Source organism: Anabrus simplex, chromosome 3 (genome assembly GCF_040414725.1).
Source record: "Anabrus simplex isolate iqAnaSimp1 chromosome 3, ASM4041472v1, whole genome shotgun sequence".
In the NCBI taxonomy this organism is placed as follows: Eukaryota; Metazoa; Arthropoda; class Insecta; order Orthoptera; family Tettigoniidae; genus Anabrus; species Anabrus simplex.
Window position 1 is genome coordinate 435019984 of NC_090267.1, and position 22103 is coordinate 435042086.

At 39.0% G+C, this 22103-nt stretch overlaps 1 protein-coding gene across 1 annotated transcript in view; it reads right to left on the reverse strand.

Annotated features, from left to right (window-relative positions):
- LOC136866475 (ATP-dependent DNA helicase Q5) overlaps positions 1–22103 on the reverse strand; it is a 273167-nt gene that overhangs the window by 149665 nt on the left and 101399 nt on the right. The window lies entirely within an intron of this gene.

Sequence of the window (22103 nt, forward strand, 5' to 3'; positions counted from 1 at the left end):
TGTCTGGTCAGATATTGATATCTCTAAAGTAAAAACTGTCTTGAAAAGCCAGGCTGTGATGTTATTCTTGGACGATACAAAGTGAGAACTTCTGAAAGCCATTTTACAAGGGCCAAAAATGAGGAAGTCGAACAGCAAGAAGAGGAGAATCTTCACTGAGAAAGTAACAAGAGGCTGCCTGATGTCCAGTATTACCACTGAGAAGAATCACCCCGCTCAAAAACATACATGAGGTCCATTTGGTTGGTTTATACCCTCCACCATTTACTTCCCCTATACTCTGCAGTACTGATAATAGCACCCTCAGGTAGCACACTGATCGTCATGTTGATTCTTGGGGAAAAAAGAAGTGCAGTCAAGACACGATTTTTCAGTACAGGTGATTTAATTTTTCACACTTTAACAGCGTGCTAACTTTCCCTTCTAAAAAACTAATATTAACACATTGATAATATTGATAATATGATGGTGCCAGGTGATTTGATGAATCCTCTTTGATGTTCGCTAAATTGGATGTAACTCCTTAATCTTGCGTCAAAGACCTTCTTGATGACACAGCGAAGGACTGAACATATAGTGATTGGCCTCCAGTCTGACAGTTCTGTTGGATCTCCATTTTTAGGCAACAAAATGGTGCGCACCTTTGTGAACAGTGATGGAACGTGCCCTGTCTGTAACATTATCGTAGCAATTTTAGGATGCCATATCATCTTTGATAGCTCTGACTAGAACTCTGTCGGGTCTGGATGACGTGTCCACTGCCATTCGTTTCATAGCCAGGATTACCTCGTCCTTGTGCACCGTTACATCAAAGGTTTTGCCTTGTACAACGCGTTCCCTTTCAGTCAGCAGGTCGTCGTAATGTTCGCGTACACAGTTGTTAGGTGTGGCAAAAATAGATGAAAAATGATTCTCAATATCCTCGATATCAGCCGTACATGACTCATTTGGTTGTTCAGAGCGTTTCTGATGGCTTTTCTTCACTGGTTGTAATAGAAATACTGTATTTCTTGGTATCGGTACTTATTACGTCTCTTTTCTTTATCTCTTTTTGTTGCCCTCTGCGGATTTGAGTGTTGCTTCTAAGTTCTCCGTAGCTTTGCATCTCTCTTCGTTTTTCTTGCCTCAAAGTATTTTTTTGCCCGGTGTTATTGACCTGGTAGGAGATCTATGGCTTCGGCTAAGAAAACAGCGAATTCGTCGACAGACTTGTCAAACTGATCTGTGCTCATTTCATAAAAAAACTTACAATTCCACTGGTTCAAGTTCTTTTTATATTTGTCTATTGGTCCCACCGGTTTTCTACTCTCATTTTGAGAGCATAATTCTTCGTTATTGTATGCTTCATCGCCTTGTGAAGCGACAGAGTGGCTGTCTCTGTACTATTATTTTGCGATGGATATCAGGATGAGATCGACTTATATGCGTATTGAGTTTTATGTAGTGTTTGCCGCAGTGGGGACAGAGTAATTGTGGTTTTCCATTCAAACTTAAATTATTTTGGGAGCTTACAATATGATCTACAATGCTCGAAGAATCTGCTGCTTCATTACTGGCTTTCGCGAATTTCGTCTCCATGTCGTAGAATGTAATACGATGTTGTTAACGACTTGTGATTAGTTGATTTGATTTTCCTTATCAGCTTATGCTCTTATAATTTATTAACTACTAAGGCTGTACGATTACAGTGAACAGAATACACTCTTACATGTACCCTTAATACCATACTGTAGAACACACATTGGAATAACATTATACAGACTTACCTTATTTTGGCCATTTTATGACATACTCCTTTTTCCAAGCAATTGAGAATTAATAAAGAATATTAAAATGACTTTTTCACTAATGGGATGGGCACAACTATTCTTTATTGTAGAAGAGGAAGGATGCCAGCATTGAGCGTCCCTGCAATTCATTTTGGGATCATAGTACAGATATTATAACTCGACAGCAGCCATGATGTCAGTGGCCAAATTCTTCAGAGAAATGCTGAAAATGTGGACTAAGTTATGTGAATTATGTATAATATGTATGAGATGTGTAAATGACATGGTATAACTTGCCGATGAAACAATGTCTCTTCAACGGATTATACACAAGCGAAAAGAAGGAATGGAAGGGTACGAAGTAAAAATAAACGTTAAAAAACAAAGGTCATAAGAATATACAATCGAGAAAATATAGGGGTGATGACATCAGAAGTCTAAATTCTAGACGTTAAACAATATCAAACAGAAAGAGATAAGAACAAGAACAGACATGGTAAAGGAAGCACTTAGCAAAAAGAAATATATGTTACACAATGGAATGGAGTTAGAACTGAGAAGACTTGTGATTTTTTTTTCTTTTCAAAATGGCGCCCGGTAATGACGACGTAGTGTTTTATTCTCCGAGTAAATTAACCGTAAAATGTGACGAAAAGTGCGGAAAATGTTGAAGATTAGTGAAAAATGGAATGTTGTGTGATTCATGTGATCGATGGTGGCATTATAAGTGCGGAAATTGCCCTAGAGACGTAAAAACTAATGAAAATGTTGACTGGATTTGTGAGCAGTGTGTTCGGAATGTTGTTGTTGGGGACAGCGTTGACGAAGCACCGAAAACAGTCGATGAGGAATATAAAAGTGCATTAGAAATTATAAACATTCTAAAAAAGGACAATGAGAGTCTTAAAGTTGAAAATCAAGAATTAAAAGGAAGACTGCGATCGCTAGAATTTGGGACTGACCATTCTTCGAGTGATATACCAGTACAAGCAGTAGCGGCTTTTCAGGTGCATCAGCTACAGCCCGGCTGCACTAACATTTCTCAAAACAATTGTCTATCATTTTCTGTATCACTACATTTTCTGTTTAAAACATATTCGTTGAAAAAACCGAAGAGTGCGCTCTATATGTTGTGATTACTCAACATGCGTAGCGCTCATAGTTAAGCAACCACCGCTGTTCGCTTCACTTACGAGTGCTGCGGACTGAGTGCAGCCCTCTCAATGCTCAAAGCAGTGCGGGCTGACTTGTGACGTGTAACACAACAGTTGCCATGACAACGCTCAAGACTGTCATGAGTACGCATACGGTTGTATTTTGCGTGGTGCAGCCCAGCGAGTCTCTGGGATATTCGGCTGCTTGGCCCGAGCTGGGACGATATTATCCGAACCCAACCGAACGTGTAACCCGCCCTCTCTGCTTAGGTTGAACCAACGAGCTAGAATAACATAGAGGGGCTGTATACCTGACATCAGCGATCCCTGCTTGAAGCAAGTTGACAAGGGACAGCCATGTTAACGGTTGTCAAAATAAAGCGAATTGGCGCGAGAGCATATGTTGAGGTGACAGGGAGATCGTGCATGCCAATTTAATTCCCTAAGTTTTAAGAAGTGAAAACATAGATTGTCGCTTTCAAGAATGCCAACCGTAAGCTCAGCGTATGGTTGTACTAATCGGAGTAATAAAACCAAGGATATATCGTACTTTAAGTAAGTATTACTGAATTATAGCCGAGATTCCTTTTTGCCATTTCTGTTTGTAATTAAATCCATTTTATTGTTTACTTAGCGAAAGTACGGATAGCCACAGTAATTATTTGTCGAATTTTGTTTCAGATTTCGTTTAAAGAACAAGGAATTAACTGAACAATGTCCGGCTCCATGGCTAAATGGTTAGTGTGCTGGCCTTTGGTCACAGGGGTCCCCGGTTCGATTCCCGGCAGGGTCTGGAATTTTAACCACGATTAGTTAATTTTACTGGCACTGGGGCTGGGTGTACGTGTCATTTTCATCATCGTTTCATCCTCATCACGACGCACAGGTCACCTACGGGTGTCAAATCGAAAGACCTGCACCTGGCGAGCCTAACTTGTCCTCGGACACTCCCGGCACTAAACGCCATACGCCATTTCATTTCATTTACCGAACAATGCGTTGTGAGGGCGAAAAGAGATAAATGGTATCCCACTGTACATTTCCAGCCCTATTTAATTTTCACTCACATTTACAAATAAAGGAAATGGAGCGCCCACCACCAAGAAAACATAACCACAAAAAATCACTTATTTCGTTCAAACGTACACCAAGTATGGTAAATACAGCATTTTTGAAATGTATACAGCCTTTATTGTAAATGTCTGTTGCCTTGGTTTTTAAAACTATGCCACACTTCATAATGGACAACTTTCAAGCTTACCTTTCAGCTAGTAATCCCAGTATGATATGGTAATGGGAAAAAACATGATATCCCCCCTATATTATAATAAATAATTACACTAAACGATTATTGTGGTAAAGTATTCATGGGCCGCCTCTGTGGTGCACTGGTTAGCGTGAGCAGCTGCCACCCCTGGAAGCCCGGGTTCGATTCCCAGCTCCGCCACGAAATTTGAAAAGGGGCACGAGGGCTGTACCGGGATTCTATCAGCCTGGGGAGGTCAACTGAGTAGAAGTGGGTTCGACTCCCACCTCAGCCATTCTCGAAGTGATTTTCCGTGGTTTCCCACTTCTCCACGCAAATGCCGAGATGGTACCTAACTCAAGGCCACGGCCGCTTCCTTCTACCCCCCCCCCCCCCCCACAAGGCCCCTGTTCAGCATAGCAGGTGCAGCCCTCCCTCACAGTTGTATTCCCCGACCCAATGTCTCACGCTCCAGAACACTGTCCTTGAGGTGGTAGAGGTGGGATCCGTCGCTGAGTCCGTGGGAAAAACCAACCCGGGAGGGTAAACAGATTAAGAAAGGAACACGGTACTCATGAGGATGCAATAATTTTAAAAATATGAACAGAATGAGGTTGTAACCTATTGTAGGTCCCTATGATTTTAAGGTTTCCTGTCAAATATCTATGTCCATCGTCTTTATTCTAATTTACGCTTAACCACAACAGCCAAGTAGGGTAACGCTCTTGTTCCGATTTCGAGGCCTATTCGTATGTCACTGTGCGATGATTTCGAACTACCCTACAATCAACTGATCGTGATGTTGGCCTCGTGCCGCAATATGATGAAGTGGCGGTATTCGCTTTCATGCTTCAAGCTTTCGGCAACGGTCTTTAATTCTCCCCCAGCGATTCTAAAATGCGCATTTTCTACACTTTTCGTCATTTAAAGGCCATGCCCCCTTGCTTGTGTGACCACAGGAAACATGGCGGACGTTCGTTCTATTAGGTTCACCCAGGCAGCGCTTCCGCCTCTCTATGTTATTCTAGCTCGTTGGGTTGAACACATGCGGGCTCCTACAGCATTGCTGCCAATATTGGTATCTTAATCTCACGCTAAAACACAATCAAACAAAGACACATTTACTAGTATATTTTGTCGCGAGAGTTGTGGCTACTGTTACACCAGCTGTAACAAGAAGCTTGTTATAAATTTGAACGTGTGGTGCACGGATTATTCTTTCATAGTGAAAATAAATGTCCGTTGTTATAATGTAAATCGTGGCCGTGTGGCCATGTGAGTGAACTGTAAATAACATAAGCACATTTGAAGAGCATTTAGTAGCACAGCTCACACGATTTCAAGATATGCAGAAGCTCCAATTTCTTTGCTTAGGGGATAGCTCTAAGTTTGAAGAATTTTCTAAAGTCCTCCCTCTTGATGGTCTAGAGAACTTAAAAATGTCTTATCCCACGACATTTGACACACACAGGTTAAAAAATGAACTTCAGTTTATCTATTCTGATTCCACCTACAAAAATGCCAGTTTGGAGGAAATAATTCTGTCGCTCAATAAAAATGAACTCACGGACGTTTTCAAAGAAGAATATACATTATTTTAATTAATACTTACCATACCGTCTACCGGCTCCTCAGTAGAAAGAAGCTTTTCGTGCCTTAAGCGGATAAAAACCTACTTAAGGAATTCAACATCGCAGGAGAGGTTGACTGCGCTGGCAACCATATCCCTGGAGAAGTCGCTGCTCAGCGACTTGATGGATACCATGGCCTTTTACGATGACATCATTGACAAGTTCGCTGCTTCAAAGGACCGAAGAATAGATGTAACGTACAAGCAATATACGTTACCGAATGTAATATTTGTTTTTTAGTTAATGTTATAGTTACATTGTGCTTTTTAAAGTAATTGCATGAAAATTACACAGCGGATATTTGTAGACCATTATCATACCAAAGGATCTCCCCGATCCCTTATTTCCTCCTAGCTAGATTATCCAACACACCTATTCAAAATGTAGGCTACACATTTACTGCAGATGCGAGTGCTGGGCTGCACCAAACTTACAACCCACGAGCCGCCACTGAGTACAAGTAACAAACTCGAGCACGTGGTGTCAAGTAGTTCGTGGATGGCCGGCTAAGAAGAAATCTACAACTGAATTTCCGGAAATAAACATCAGAAATAGGTTTTCTGCCCTAAATAATTTAATTCTGGAAGAAAGTGATCGCGCGCGTGAAACCAAATCATCGCGATGCGCTGCCGTTGCCGTGCCGAGTTTAAAATTTAGGCCTAGAATTAAGATTCAAGACCCAGTTAGGCCTAAATCAGCGAGGGTAGCTGTGTTTGGTGATAGCCAAGGAAGGGGAATTGCGGGAGTGATTAACGACGAGAATATAGCAGCAACCGGAGAAATATATCCAGGAGCTTCTATCAGCAGTGTTCTGGAAAACGTAGAAGCAGCAACTAGGAACTTCGGGAGCGGCGATGCAGTGCTTATCATCGGTGGGACGAACGACGTAGCTCACGACGACGCCAAGAATGTAAGATCACAACTTAAACATACACTAGGGAAGCTGACGCACACTAACGTCTTTGTAGTGAACGTGCCCCACGGGCATGATTTGAGTAGAGACTCATGTGTGAACATTGAAGTGGACAAGGTCAATACAGATATTGTTAAAATTTGTAAACATTTTCAGAATACTCAGGTTATTGAATGCAGCAGTTTTGAGAGATACTGTTATACAAAACATGGCCTCCATCTAAACAATTCAGGTAAACGAAAGATAGCAAATATTGTTCTAGATTTTATTAATCTTAAGATATGTACTGTAAAACAGGCAACTCCCTTGAGTTATAATACTGACCAGGAAAACTAGTAGAAAGAGCCAGCTGTACTTCAAGCTGGCTCAGTCAACTAGAAAAAGAAACTCAGGATAGTAAGGAATTTCAAGTTACCCAATTGCAACAGTCAAGTTTTAGGGAGGAAGGGGGTCTGAGATTGCTCTTGGTAAACTGTCAAAGTGTAGTAAATAAACAATTAAAATTCGGTACCGGGTACATTGATGGAATCTTATGAGACAGATGTGGTGATAGGAGTGGAATCGTGGTTGAAAGAAGGGGTGGGTAATAGAGAAGTATTTCCAGAAGGGTACACAGTCTATCGTAGAGACCGAGGAGATAAAAAGGGAGGGGGGGGGGTGTTTATTCTGGTGAAGGAAACTTACTCTTCACATGAATGGTTTACCGATGAAAGGGATGAAATATTAGGGATAAAATTAGTTTGTGATAATATGAAGGAGGTGGGAATTATAGGAACATACAGGCCTGGAAGAGAGGAAAGAGACATGGAAATCTTTGAGAAAATAATAGATTATACTCATAAAAACAATAATAATGATATGGTAATAATTGGGGGAGATCTAAATTTGCCTGAAGTTGAATGGAATGGAGCTGCAAGTGAAGCCCATGAACAGAAACTGGCAAATAAGTTAATTTGGGAGGGAGGATTTACACAAGTAGTACAAGAACCGACTCGTCTCAATAACTTACTAGATGTATTCTTGGTTAAACCATGGGAAATTGTTGATAAAACTGAGGTAATTGAAGGAATAGGAGACCATAAGGCTGTAATAATGGATGTAGGACTCGTACCAAAAAGGCTTAATAAGAGGGTTACACAAGACAAGAAATTGTACAGAAAAACTAAAGTTGATGAATTTGGGACTTACCTTAAATCTCAATTCAGTTGTTGGATAAGTGAAGGGAGTAACGTGGATACACTTTGGGCTAAATTTAAAGGAATCATTTGGGAAGGAGAGAAGAGATTTGTACCTGTTAAGAAGGGTAAAATGACCTCAGACCCTGTTTATTATACAAGGGAAATAAGAAAATTAAAAAGAAAATGTAGAATAGTAAACAAGAAAATCAAAGAGGGTAGGGAGAGTAGAGAAACTAGAAAACAGCTAATGAGGGAACTGAATAGAGTGAAAAAGGAAGCAAAAGAGAATTATATGAATGGCATGCTTCAAGAGGGTAATGACCACAAAGGGAAATGGAAAAAGCTGTATTCATATATCAGGAATCAATAAGGAAAAGGAATCCAAATTCCTACAATGGTGGGAGAAGGGGGTGAACACTATTTAACAGATACTGAGAAAGCAAACCTATTTAGTAGGGAATTTAGAGATTCAGTAGATGATTGTCAAGAGTTGGAAACCGAAACAGAAGATAGAGAGGAAGACACACATAGGGAAACAAGAAGCTTCTCACTCACAAATGAAGATATTTTCAGAGAAATCCAACTGCTTCAGCAAGGAAAAGCAGCAGGAAGTGATCAAATTACTGGGGAGGTATTAAAGACAATGGGGTGGTACATAGTGCCTTATTCAAAATTTCTCTTTGACTATGTCATAAATAATAGTGTAATACCAAAGGAATGGAAGGAATCTATAATAATACCAATTTATAAAGGAAAGGGTGATAAAAGGAAACCAGAGAACTACAGACCAATCAGCCTGACCAGTATAGTTTGTAAAATACTTGAGAGTTTAATATCAAAGTACATCAGAGGGATATGTGATGATAAAAATTGGTTCATGAGGAGCCAGTATGGATTTAGAAAGAAATTTTCTTGCGAGGCACAACTGGTGGGATTTCAGCAGGACATATCAGATCAATTGGATTCAGGAGGTCAGTTAGATTGCATAGCCATAGATCTTTCCAAAGCCTTTGATAGATTGGAACATGGAATATTATTAAAGAAATTGGAGGGCATAGGATTGGACGTAAGGGTTACACGTTGGATAAAAACATTTCTAAATTCAAGGGTTCAGAAAGTCAAAGTAGGAAATAATGTATCTCAGGAAGAGAAAGTTTGGAAGGGAATTGCACAGCGTAGTATAATCGGTCCGTTACTTTTCTTAATATACACAAATGATTTAGGGAACAATATAACATCAAAAATGAGATTGTATGCAGATGACATAATTGTTTATAGGGAAATAAACAACATTGAGGATTGTTCAGAATTACAAAGGGACCTTGAAAGTATCCAACAATGGGTTGAGGAAAATAATATGAAGGTTAATGGAGGCAAATCAACTGTTACAACTTTTACAAACAGGAGCTTTAAAACTGAATTTGAATATACTTTGGATGAGGTAGTTATCCCAAAAGATGGCAAGTGCAAATACTTAGGTGTGAGATTTGAAAGTAATTTGCACTGGAAGGGTCATATTGATGACATTGTTGGGAAAGCATATAGATCGTTACATGTCATAATGAGGCTACTTAAAGGATGCAACAAAGAATTAAAAGAAAAAAGTTACTTGAGTATGGTTCGTCCATTATTGGAATATGCAAACAGTGTTTGGGATCCTCACCAAGAATACCTAATAAAAGAAATAGATAGTGTGCAGAGGAAAGCAGAAAGATTTGTAACAGGGGATTTCAGGAGAAAGAGTAGTGTATCAGAAATGTTAAAGGAACTTGGGTGGGAAACTTTAAGTAAGAGAAGGGAGAAAACTAGACTTATAGGATTATATAGAGCCTATACAGGAGAAGAAGCATGGGGAGATATCCGTGAGAGGCTTCAGTTGGAAAATAATTATATCGGCAGGACAGACCACAAATATAAAATTAGAAGGAATTTTAGCAGAAGCTATTGGGGTAAATTTTCATTCATTGGGAAGGGTGTGAAGGAGTGGAACAGTTTACCAGGGGTAGTGTTTGATCCTTTTCCAAAATCTGTACAGATATTCAAGAAGAGAATAAACAGCAACAGAGAAAATAAATGAAGTGTTAGAGGGCATTCGACCAGTGCAGGTTATTGTAAATAAAAAAATGTGTGTGAATAAATTAATTCCATCCCCTGGTCTAAGGAGTTCGGACAGCCAAAGTAGGGGACTGCCTGTAGGGGTGAAGTACAGTGGGGACTTCGAGGGCCCAGGGACCGCTACAGTAGCTGTGAAGGCCCTTCAGGAACTCTGAAAAGTGGTGGCAAAAGGGGCTCTGGTTTAAGACGCAGCAGGTCGTTATGCTACTTAGGATCCAGAACGGGTAAAAAAAAAAAATAATAAATGCAATGTAAATATTAATCTTATACCAGTTGTATAGTATCATTTGAAGTAATTCCACATACTGTATATCAGTTGACTATATTTGTAAGTAGTACAGGAGATATTATAAGTAGAATTTTGTAAACAATATAAATTTATTAAGGATGAGCTGTGTGTTTAATAGAAAACATTGTTAGCGTAAATTGTATAATATTGTATTATAGGAAAATTTTCTTCTCTTGTTAATTTAATATTTAGTGCTTGACAATAATGTATTTTAGTGTACCATTTGCCACTGCGGTAGACACCTCATTTGCAAATAAAGAGATTTTGATTTGATTTGATTTGATTTGATTTGATTTGATTTGGAGTGTTCTTTTACATGGCTGTGAAACATGGACTCTGAAGAAAGGAGATAAAGTTAAGATGGAAGCTTTGGAAATGTAGGTTTGGCAGAGAAAGGGAAGGAATAAGTGGGTGGATAGAATGAAAAATGTAGAAGAAGTGCAAAAAAAGAGTCAAAGAACACCAAATTTTTTTTAATGTCACACTGACACAGATAGGTCTTATAGTGACGAGGGGATAGGAAAGGGATAGGAGGGGTAAGGAAGCGACTGTGTCATTAATTAAGGTACAGCCCCAACATTTGCCTGGGGTGAAAACTGGAAACCGCAGAAAACCATCTTCAGGGCTGCCGATAATGGGGTATGAACCCTGCTTGGTAACACAGAGCTCTCCTGAATACTGTTTTAAAGAGGAAAGCCAATTGGAGAGGGCTTCTAACAACAGCTCTCCAATGATGAGAAAAGGTAAAAAAAGGACGGAGAAGAATAACAATGGCGAATAAAGTGAAGAGTGGAGGATATCACAAGACCAAAGAACAGGACTGGGACAGGATGAGATGCAGACAGCGCTAGTGATTGCGACCTGTCATTAGGCAGAACACCATATAGTATGGACTGCAAAATATATCAGTCACAGGCTTGATGGTGGGAGCCTGGGGAACAATTCCTAAATTCTTACCCCAGTTTTGGACTTCATTAGGTTTAGAAAAACATCTGTTGACAAACAGCGGTAGCTGCCATCCGCGGTTCAATATTAATTTTAAGAAACCCTTTTTACAGTCAATAGCATCATGTACGTACTTTTTGTTTATTAATTCCTTTTTTGTACTGTATGTGAAAAGCATTTCATATTCCATGCTCATACGATTTACTACATAGTACTATTTTTATAACCTGTTAAACAGTGATGGTATGCTTTGTCCTAGTGGCAACCCTATAATTAGGGAAGTTGTAAAATAAAATAAAATGATGAATACTATATGTTACCTTGGCAATCATAATGATATAATGATTCTTTGATATTCCATCTCCCCCCCTCTTCCTCCACCAAACACACACACTTAGTGTCGAAACATATTCCAGGCTCATTACCAGAATGTCACTTACATTCTCATTATCACCCTTCAAACGTAAGAGCTCACTGGATTATGAATCATGACCTGTGAGGGATGGATACTGATTAACAGAATCCTAGATATGAAAAGTCATTAAAAAATTCACACTTTGTTTTTTTACTTCTTTGATTGGAGTAAGCTTTTATCAAAAAATATATAATAAGTGAACATTTCTGAAAAAAAGTGTATTTAAAATAGCTATTTAATTATGGTGGCAGCATGGCCACTCCCCCTCAGCTGTCAGCTAACATCACATGTCTGAAAGTGACATTTTTTAAACTTTTAGATACACTTTTCTCAGGAACTGTAAGATTTAGAGCAATCAAACTCAATACACTTCTTTAATCACCTAAAAGCTACAGGGAAGACTTTCAAACAGTATATTTTTCATTAAAATAGAAGGAGCATTACACCAACTACCTCCAAATTTCTGAGGGAAAAATATTTTTGAAAGCGAGTTTAATAGAGTAAAATACTTTCTGGATACCTTGCAAGTCTTTATTGTCTTATTAACTTGCACAAAAAGAATTGTGATTTATAAAGTAATATTTTCCATGAATATTGTACCTAAAGTTGTGGCAGAAATGTGATTTGTTGCTGTTTGCATCCCTGCCAGACAGATATTTGATAATGGGTGATAAGAATAAACCTGAGATCTACCTTTTGTCTCATAAATATTGAGATACATCTCAAATGTAGATGAATAAAAACCTTTTTGTCTCAGCAGTGAACTTTGCACTTTGATATATATCTCATTAGCAGATTCTCTCGGAGGAACATCTCCAAATGTAGATGAATAAAACAGAGCTTAGTCACACTGAATGGAGATGTATCTAAAACTTTCTTGAGACAGTCCTAAGGTGACTCAAAGTGACAGAGATCAGGCTGAAACTGTAATGGCAAACTTTATAATAGTTTTACAACGGAGAAGAAAAATGTATAACACGTGAAGAAATTCTCTAGAACATAATTATAAAGATCTCTACTGGTTTCATAAAGAAAATATGGATTACCACAACATTCTGGAGCCACTACACACGAAAAGGGGTGTCTTACTACCGATGAGAAATATTTGTTTTTTGGCGTAACATAGGTAACCTTGAGTTTCAAAGTGGTTTGGTGTAGCCAAAGGTATGTTTTGACAAGAAAGCTTTGGCAGGCATTAGAGCAATTACAAGGGCGGATCAAATATAAATGGGAATTATTTGTTTAAATTGACTGCATCAACCAAAAAAAATATACACATATAGAGATCACTTTTCTACACAGTGTCCTACCTTAAATACACATTTTCTCCATCGGATTGGTAAGTGTTGATGCCGTCCTGATAGAAAGAAGACGGATGTGTGCGGAGCCAGTTGCACACAAACTCTTCTACACTTGCATCATAACCAAACCGCTGTCCTCCTAGGTCTTGTTTGAGTGGTCCAAACAAATGGTAGTCGTACGGCAATAAATCTGGACTGTACGGAGGGTGTTCAAGAGGTCTCCAGTGAATTTCCTCCAGTTTTTCCCTGTTAATGCGGCAGTATGCGGCCTTGCATTATCATGGAGAAGAACGACATTTCAGATCAGTTGCCGGGATCACTTGTCGCGATTCGTAGCTTTTGCTTCATCCAGAAAGCAGCAGTAATAGGCTGCATTAACTGTCCTTTGTTCATGAAGAAAATCCACCAGAAAAACGACCACGGAGTCCCAGAAAGCAGTTGCAAGCACCTTCCCAACAGATGGGAGTTTCGGCCTTGACCGGACCTGCTTCGTTTCTTCGCCGCCACTCCATGCTTGGTTACTTTGAATCTAGGGTGTAATGATGCACCCAAGTTTCATCACAAGTCACAATATGACACAAGAAATCCTCTCCTTCCTCCTTGTAGAGATGCAGAAGTCTCTGACAAACTTCCCGGCATAAAGTTTTTGTTCCTGGTTGAGGAGACGAGGAACCCACTTGGCAGAAAATTTTCTGAAATGGAGTTCATCTTGGCTGATGGTTTGAACACTTCCATAACTTACTCGTACGGCTAAAACAATTTGCAATATTTTTTCGCCGATTTTCAGCAGTAATGTCACGAATGACAACAATGTTGTCTGCAGTGATGGTTGTCCCTGGTCTCCTTTTCTGAGGTTCATTTTCCACAGCTTCTCTTCCTGCCACATATTGTTTAGCCCACTCATACACTCGAGTCAAAGGGATTAAACCCCATTCGCAGTATAGATACATTTTATGGCTACAAGAGCTCCTTTATAGAGAAAATCATTAATGAACACCAATTTTCAACCACCTTAACCCTTTCAGACCGTGTATGCACAGTTGTGCGGGTTCGTATTTTATTTATCCCTGACCGTATTTGACGTTTTCTCGGCGCTAGACCGGACTGTAGTGAATGTGTGGGACATGTGGCGTGTATTTCAATTGTTTTTAGTTAGTGCTTGACCGCCACGGCGAAGGAAGAAGAGTTTAAAAAGCACAGTTGATCGGCGAGATGGCGGGAAGCAGTAGTGCCAAAAGTAAGTATTTATTTATTGCGTTTATATTTATCTAGAAGCGTTACTGAAAACGAGGTTTTGAATTTTGACACGCACAACTGTGCAGGCTAGGTCTTCTTACAGACAATGCATAATGGAGTGCTGTGTTGTCACACTTGTGATATTGCTTTAATATAATGTAATTTTTCATAATAAATCCTGTAAGTCGTGATATTGCTTACACGAGCAAACAGAACTAGGCAGCAGTAAGGCCGAAAGTACTCATTTACATGCCTCATTTATTTTATATTTCAGAGTTCGAATCACTGGAAAATGACAAAGGAAAAGTTTTGGAAATGCTAGAAGGAAGTGACCCTGAAATCAAAGCTCTTTCAGATGATGATGATGATAATTCTGCTGGTCTTCTTGAAAGACAAGAAGTTTTGTGCAATTCTGAAAGTGACAGTGAAGGAGATGAACCTGATGCAGTACCATCGCCAACCGTCACCCTTTAATTACGTGGAAACAGTGGTAAGCACGAGTTTTATTTTTAATTGTATTTTGTATATTAACAGAAATTATTCAATGGCCTCAGATGTTTTTTTTCATTTTTTCAGGACCACACAGTCAAGAGGCCATTGGAATATTTCTCAGAATACTTCCCAGATGATTTTTTTGAAACTACTGCCTACTACACCAACAATTACTCATTGTCTAAGAATGGAAAATAATTGAAAACTAGTGTATCCGAAATTAAAGAATTCTTTGGAGTAAATATAGTTATGGGGAATATTCCGTATCCACGAATGAGAATGTATTGGCGTGATGATGTACAATTGGACATTGTGGCATCTGCAGTAGCTAGAGACAGGTTTTTCAATCTTAAACAGTGTTTACATTTTGTGGAGACTGATGCAGTGAATTCTGAAGAAGTTTCAACTAACAGACTGTGGAAGGTGCAACCAATTATTGACACTGTTCGTAAGAAATGTCTTGCCATCCCACGTGAATCCAAGTCCTACTCGGTTGATGAACAAATGATCCCGTTTACTGGGCAGTGTAAGCTCAGACAGTATGTGAGGAATAAACCAAGGCCAGTAGGACTAAAGAATTTCATTATTACTACCTCTTTTGGATTAGTAGTAGATTTCAAAATTTACCAGGGCACAACCACACCATTACCAGAGAGACAAGTGGGACTAGGGCCTTCAGTAGTTCTGCGATTAGTACAGACTCTTCCACCTGGTAGTTATGTATATTTTGATCGCTTCTTCACAACTGTGGGACTGATGGATAAGTTGATAGAACTTAATCTGGAGCGTACAGGCACCCTCATGGTTAATATGTTGAAAGGGGTACATTTCAGTCATGATTCAAAGCTTAGACAGGGTGACTATGAAGAACTTTGCAGAAACGATGAGAAGTTGGTAGCAGTGAAATGGCGAGATAGCAAGTGTGTTACACTTTTGCCAACATGTAGTGGAGCAGAACCAGTGGCAAATGTGAAAAGATGGTCTACGAAAGAGGGAAAATATAATGAGGTACCATGTCCCTTTGTTGTACGCTGTTACAATCCATGTATGGGTGGTGCTGATATTTTTGACCAGCAAATGGAGTGCTACCGTACATGGATAAAAACCAAGAAATGGATCCTCAAGGTATCCCTGCATTTCTTGGACCTCACCTTGGTAAATGCATGGATGGAATATCAGGAGGATTGCAGAAAGGCTCATATTCCTGCCAAGGATAATTTGGACTTGCTTGGGTTTTGAACAGCTGTCTCAGAAGCCCTAATTGCTGCACCAACCAAAAAATGTAGACATTCAACAGAAGATGACTGCTCCAGCGCTGACGCATGGAGAACTAGAGTCGCGAAAATCCCTGCTCTGGACAACAGACTCGATTGCTATGACCACTGGCCTGTAGTTGATGAATTAAAATTGGCAAGGTGCTGCTGCCAGAAGGACTGCAAGAGTCGAACTCGTACACGATGTACGAAGTGTAATGTGTACTTGTGTTTGAAGAAGGATTTTAACTGTATTAAGTTGTTTCACACTATGAATTAGAACATTTGAACATGTACTGAGCTGAATTTTTGTGTGTGTGTAATGTGTGAATTAAGTCCTGACATGCACAATTGTGTGGGTCCTTTTTTTTTTTTTCGGATGTTAGTTTTTATTTTGTAAAATAAACTATCAATATGTGTATTGAGGAGCATTTTAGTCAGTTTTTGACATACAAACAAAAATTCACACCTCCAGTTTTCTTTCAGGTCTGAAAGGGTTAACAAAAGAAAAAACTCACAACAATTTTTTTATCCACTTTTAGTTTAATAATAAACAAGTCTACCAAATCATAAACGCACCGTATTTAAAAAGCATGATGTCAAAATAGCCTTCAAAATGTGAAACAGAAACACAGATATTTGACATAATACCAATTCTAGCAATCATAGCAAGAAGTTCACCAACTCAGGTGTTTATAGACTCAGACTCAAATGTAATCATTGTAACGCATCTTATGTTTGTCAAACAGGTAGGAGCTTCCATACAAGATACTTAGAGCATGTTAACACCCTGAAATATTAACAGATTTTTGTCCATGGGACAGCACATGGGTAATACTAACCATAAGTTCACTAATATTAACTAAGACATAAAAATTCTCAAATTTATACAAGGCCCCCTGCTCAATATTACAGAAAACTGTTTTATGCATCTGGAACAGCTTTTCAATCCTAACTTCAATCTAAATTAAATTTCAGAGATCAAACATTTTATTTGAACTTTTAATTCATATCTTTAGTAATCATGTCTCAGATAAAAATAATTCTTTCTTTTTTAATCTCTTTAAATTCCCCTCTCAGCAACAGTCTTTCTTTCCGCATCATTCAGCCCCACTTTAGACACCCCTTCTCTCCTTCACCCCTCCGCTCTCACTTCCCTTCCCCACCCTACTTTACCCCCTCCCCTCCTCTCCGTATCTACTCCTTTGTTTACATTGCCTGCTTCTTAAAAGTCAGTGCTTGTTCCCTATCTACCCCTTTGTTTACATGGCTTGCCTGCTCCCTCCAGCAAGTCAGTGCTTGTTCTACATCAGATATTAGAGGTGAATGTAATCAATAATTCTTCTCTTTTTTAATTTATTTTCTCTATGTTTATTCATTCCTAATTCTGGCTATCATTTCCAGATTTACTTCTTTGCCTAAGTCAACGAAAAGACATCATATTATGACAAGAAAATCGTAACCATAATTCTTGTTATTATATGTAGTTTAATGTTATAATTATTCCTGCAACAATGTCTTTGTCTGGTACACATATGTTTTAGTTATCACATAACCTGTTTAATTTTATATGGCTGAAGATGCCCACTAAGTGGCTGAAACTAGTCCCAAGACTGATGTAATATTATTTACTTGATATATTGTATTGAATGGTTCATGGTGTGGGTTACTGTAGTCACGTCCTAGTTCGTGAACCATGGGAAATGGCTGAGTGGCCTAGTAAGTGGTCCTGAGAGTCGGGATACCAGTTGCTACGGAATGGGAATGGGCATCTCGGACATATTCTGAGTCATGGCTTTCCTTGTGCTCAGGCGACTAGGGCTATACAATCCACCAGAGGTCCCTAACCCGTTAGAGGAGACATCCTCACTTGGACTATATGTAAGTAGGGTAGCATCCTGCTTCATGAATTTACCAAGCTCAGAACATTTAAAGCAAGCCTCAGACCTATGGGAGTAAAGGAGTCCCACTCCCATTTGACAGGTGAGGGCCTCCTTGGAAACAACTTGGCAAACAAAATGGAATTCGCTGGGGAGCTATCAATATTAATAGGGCTTATGGAAGAAAGTAGAACTGACTGAGTCAGCAAAGAGGATGCATATGGATGCGCTAGGAGTAAGTGATATTCGGGTAAGGGGAGATAACAAGGAAGAGATGGGAGATTATAAAGTGTACTTGACGGGTGTTAAAAAGAGAAGGGCAGAGTATTGGGTAGGACTGTTTAACAGGAATACTACTGCACGCAACATAGTTTACTTTAGGCACGCAAATGAGTGAAGATGTGGATAGATTTGGCAGTTTGAGGAATTAGGACAAGAATCGTCTCAGCGTAATCAACCATCTGAGTTTCAATGCGAGAGTTGGGAATAGAACTGAAGGATATGAAAGGGTGATTGGTAAATGGTAAATGTGGGGAAGATATGGAAGCTAATGAGAAAGAGAAGCGTTTGCTGGACTTTTGTGCTAGTATGGGTTTATCAGTTATCAATACATTCATCAAACAGAAGTACCAGATCCATAATAGACTATATCTTAACCGACTTCGAATTCAGGAAATCTGTTAGTAATGTACAGGTTTTTCAGGGATTTTTTGATGAAACAACTATCTGATCTGTAGTGAACTGAGTATCTCTAGGCCTAGGATAGAGAAAGTGAAATCTGTCTGCAAACGAATAAGGGTAGAAAATCTCCAGGACGAGGAAATTAGAAGTACATAGATATGATTAATGAGAAGTTCCGAACAGTGGACAGTAAGCAGGTTCAGGATATAGAAAGAGAATGGGTGGCATACATGGATGCTGTAGTAGCAACAGCAAGGGAATGCCTAGGAACAACCGTGTGTAACGATTGGGTAAAAGTGAACATCTTGGTGGAATGATGAAGTGAGAGCAGCTTGTAAACGTAAAAAGAAGAAATGACTCCAAACAAGGGCTGATGAAGACAGAGAATTGTACACTAATGAAAGAAACAGAGCAAAACAAACAGTTGCGGAATCAAAAAAGAAGTCGTGGGAAGATTTTGGTGATAACCTGGAAAGGCTAGTTCAAGCAGCAGGGATACCTTTCTGGACAGTAATAAAGAATCTTAGGAAGAGAGGGAAAAGGAAATGAACAGTGTTTTGGGTAATTTATGTAAACTCATAACAGATCCCAGGGAATCACTGGTCAGGTGGAGGGAATATTTTGAAATTCTTCTCAACGTAAAAGGAAATCTTCATGGAGGTGTCGCGAACAACAGAGCTCATGGGGAGGAGGAAAATGATGTTGGTGAAATTACACTTGAAGTGGAAAGGATGGTAAGTGAACTCATTGTCATAAAGCAGCAGGAATAGATGAAATAAGACCTGAAATGGTGAAGTATGGTGGGAAGGCAGGGATGAAATGGCTTCATAGAATAATAAGATTAGCATGAAGTGTTGGTAAGGTACCTTCAAATTGGATAAAAGCAGTAATTGCACCTATCTATAAACAAGGGAACAGGAAGGATTGCAACAACTAAAGAGGTATCTCACTGATTAGTATACCAGGCATTCACTGGCGTCTTGGAAGGGAGGGTGCGTTCAGTGGTCGAGAGGAAGTTGGATGACAGCCAGTGTGCTGTCAGACCACAGAGGGGCAGTCAGGATCAGATTTTCAGTATGTGCCAGGTAATTGAAAAATGCTACGAGAGGAATAGGCAGTTGTGTTTATGCTTTGTAGATCAAGAGAAAGCATATGACAGGGTAACCAGGGGAAAGAAGTTCACCATACTGGGGGACTATGGGATTAAGGGTAAATTATTAAAATCAATCAAAGGCATTTATGTTGACAATTGGGCTGCAGTGAGAATTGATGGTAGAAAGAGTTCTTTGTTCAGGTTAGTTACAGGGGTTAGACAAGGTTGTAATATTTCACTTTTGTTGTTCGTAGTTTACATGGATCATCTTCTGAAAGGTATAAAGTGGCAGGGAGGGATTCAGTTAGGTGGAAATGTAGTAAGCAGTCTGGCCTATGCTGACAAGTTGGTTTTAATGGCAGATTGTGCCAAAAGCCTGCATTCTAATATGTTGCAACTTGAAAATAGGTGCAATGAGTATGGTATGAAAATTAGCCTTTCGAAGACTAAATTTATGTATAATATAACTATTTATAATAGTTTATTTAAATCCGCCTTGATCAATACACTCATTAAATGAAAGAAACATTATTAATTAAACCATACATGTTTCGGGAAATCTCAACCATTCCCTTCATCAGTGGTTAGATCAAAGAATAACACAATATGACACAATCTTTTGTTTTACAATTTGAAGGAGTATTGTGTCCCAATACATCATATCAAAGAGTAAAGAGAACTTATGAAATATTATAAAAATGATCAATACATACAATTTTGGTTGAACTGAATGAGAACACTACACAAATTTAGGATCTTCAAGTTTTTCTTCTTTTCTTCTTCTTTTTGTTCCTTAAAGAAATGAATGTCAGATTGGTGATACAAAGCTGGAACAGGTAGATAATTTCAAGTATTTAGGTTGTGTGTTCTCCCAGGATGATAATATAGTAACTGAGATTGAGTCAAGGTGTAGTAAAGCTAATGCAGTGAGCTCGCAGTTGCGATCAACAGTATTCTGTAAGAAGGAAGTCAGCTCCCGGACCAAACTATCTTTACATCGGTCTGTTTTCAGACCAACTTTGCTTTACGGGAGCGAAAGCTGGGTGGACTCAGGATATCTTATTCATAAGTTACAGTAACAGATATAAAAGTATTGAGAATGATTGCTGGTACAAACAGGTGGGAACAATGGCAGCAGGGTACTCAGAATGAGGAGATAAAGGCTAAGTTAGGAATGAACATGATGGATGAAGCTGTACGCATAAACCGGCTTGGGTGGTGGGGTTATGTAAGGCGAATGAAGGAGGATAGGCTACCTAGAAGTATAATGGACTCTATTATGGAGGGTAAGAAAAGTAGAGGGAGACCAAGACGACGATGGTTAGACTCAGTTTTCAACGATTTAAAGATAAGAGGTACAGAACTAAATGAGGCCATTGCACTAGTTGCAAATAGAGGATTGTGGCGACATTTAGTAAATTCACATAGACTTGCAGACTGAACGCTGCAAGGCATAACTGTCCATAATGATGATGTATATATGTATGTATGTATGTATGTATGTATGTACGTATGTATGTATGTATGTATCTGAAAAGGTGAACCCTCTTGTCAATTTATTTCGTATAGTATGCGAGCACTCTATTCTGCACTAGAAGTTCAAAATACTCTGTTATGTCTTGTTCGTGATAATAACACTACAATAGTTCAATTTTGCAGTTAATGTTTACCTGTCTGATATTAATATTAATGCCCTGCCGCGAAAGTCGCCCTCGAACATAGGAAGGTTGTGTTTACCTCCGCGGTCTACTGTTGCGAGTTGCTTGAAACTACACACTGTTTTAACATAAAATTTTCTTCAGCATAGCCTGTTAAAAATGTGAATTCTGTTTTGAAAATTTACTTCAGAATAGCCTGTTAAAAATTTGAATTCAGTTTTGAAAACTCATACACAATTTCCGTTTCTGTATTGAGCAGTTTTGTTTTATTCAGAAAAAATAACAAGTAACATAACACACATGATGTAATAGACAGGATTCCGTGTTATCCAGTGTCCGATTTGGTGAGGTTTCTAATAATAATAATAATAATAATAATAATAATAATCCTACACACCATACTTGGTCCAAACTACAAAAATGGCATCTACATTAGAAAATCCAGGCAAGAAATAATATACTCGCAGTTAGAGAAGATCACAGACACAATGCGTAAAGGCAGAGTTCGCTTCTACGGTCATATTCGACGGATGATCGACTATCGATGGACAAAACGTATCTTCAGTATATTTGACTCAAAACCAAACATGGCAATGCCACGGTACATTGATGTCAAGAAAGATCTTAAAGAACTGGGCCTACAAGCAGAAGATGAACAAGACCGAAATCTTTTCAGAGCAGCCATCAAGACTTTTGGGACTTTCCGGGATGAAAAACGGGCAACTGGTGCTAAATGGACAGAAGAACGTCGTGCTAAACACAGTGAGCTAATGAAGACGATGTGGATCAAGTGCTAAATGAACAAATGCCAGAATGTAAAGTGAGGCTTATCGTGGTCCCTAGTTGGCCAATTA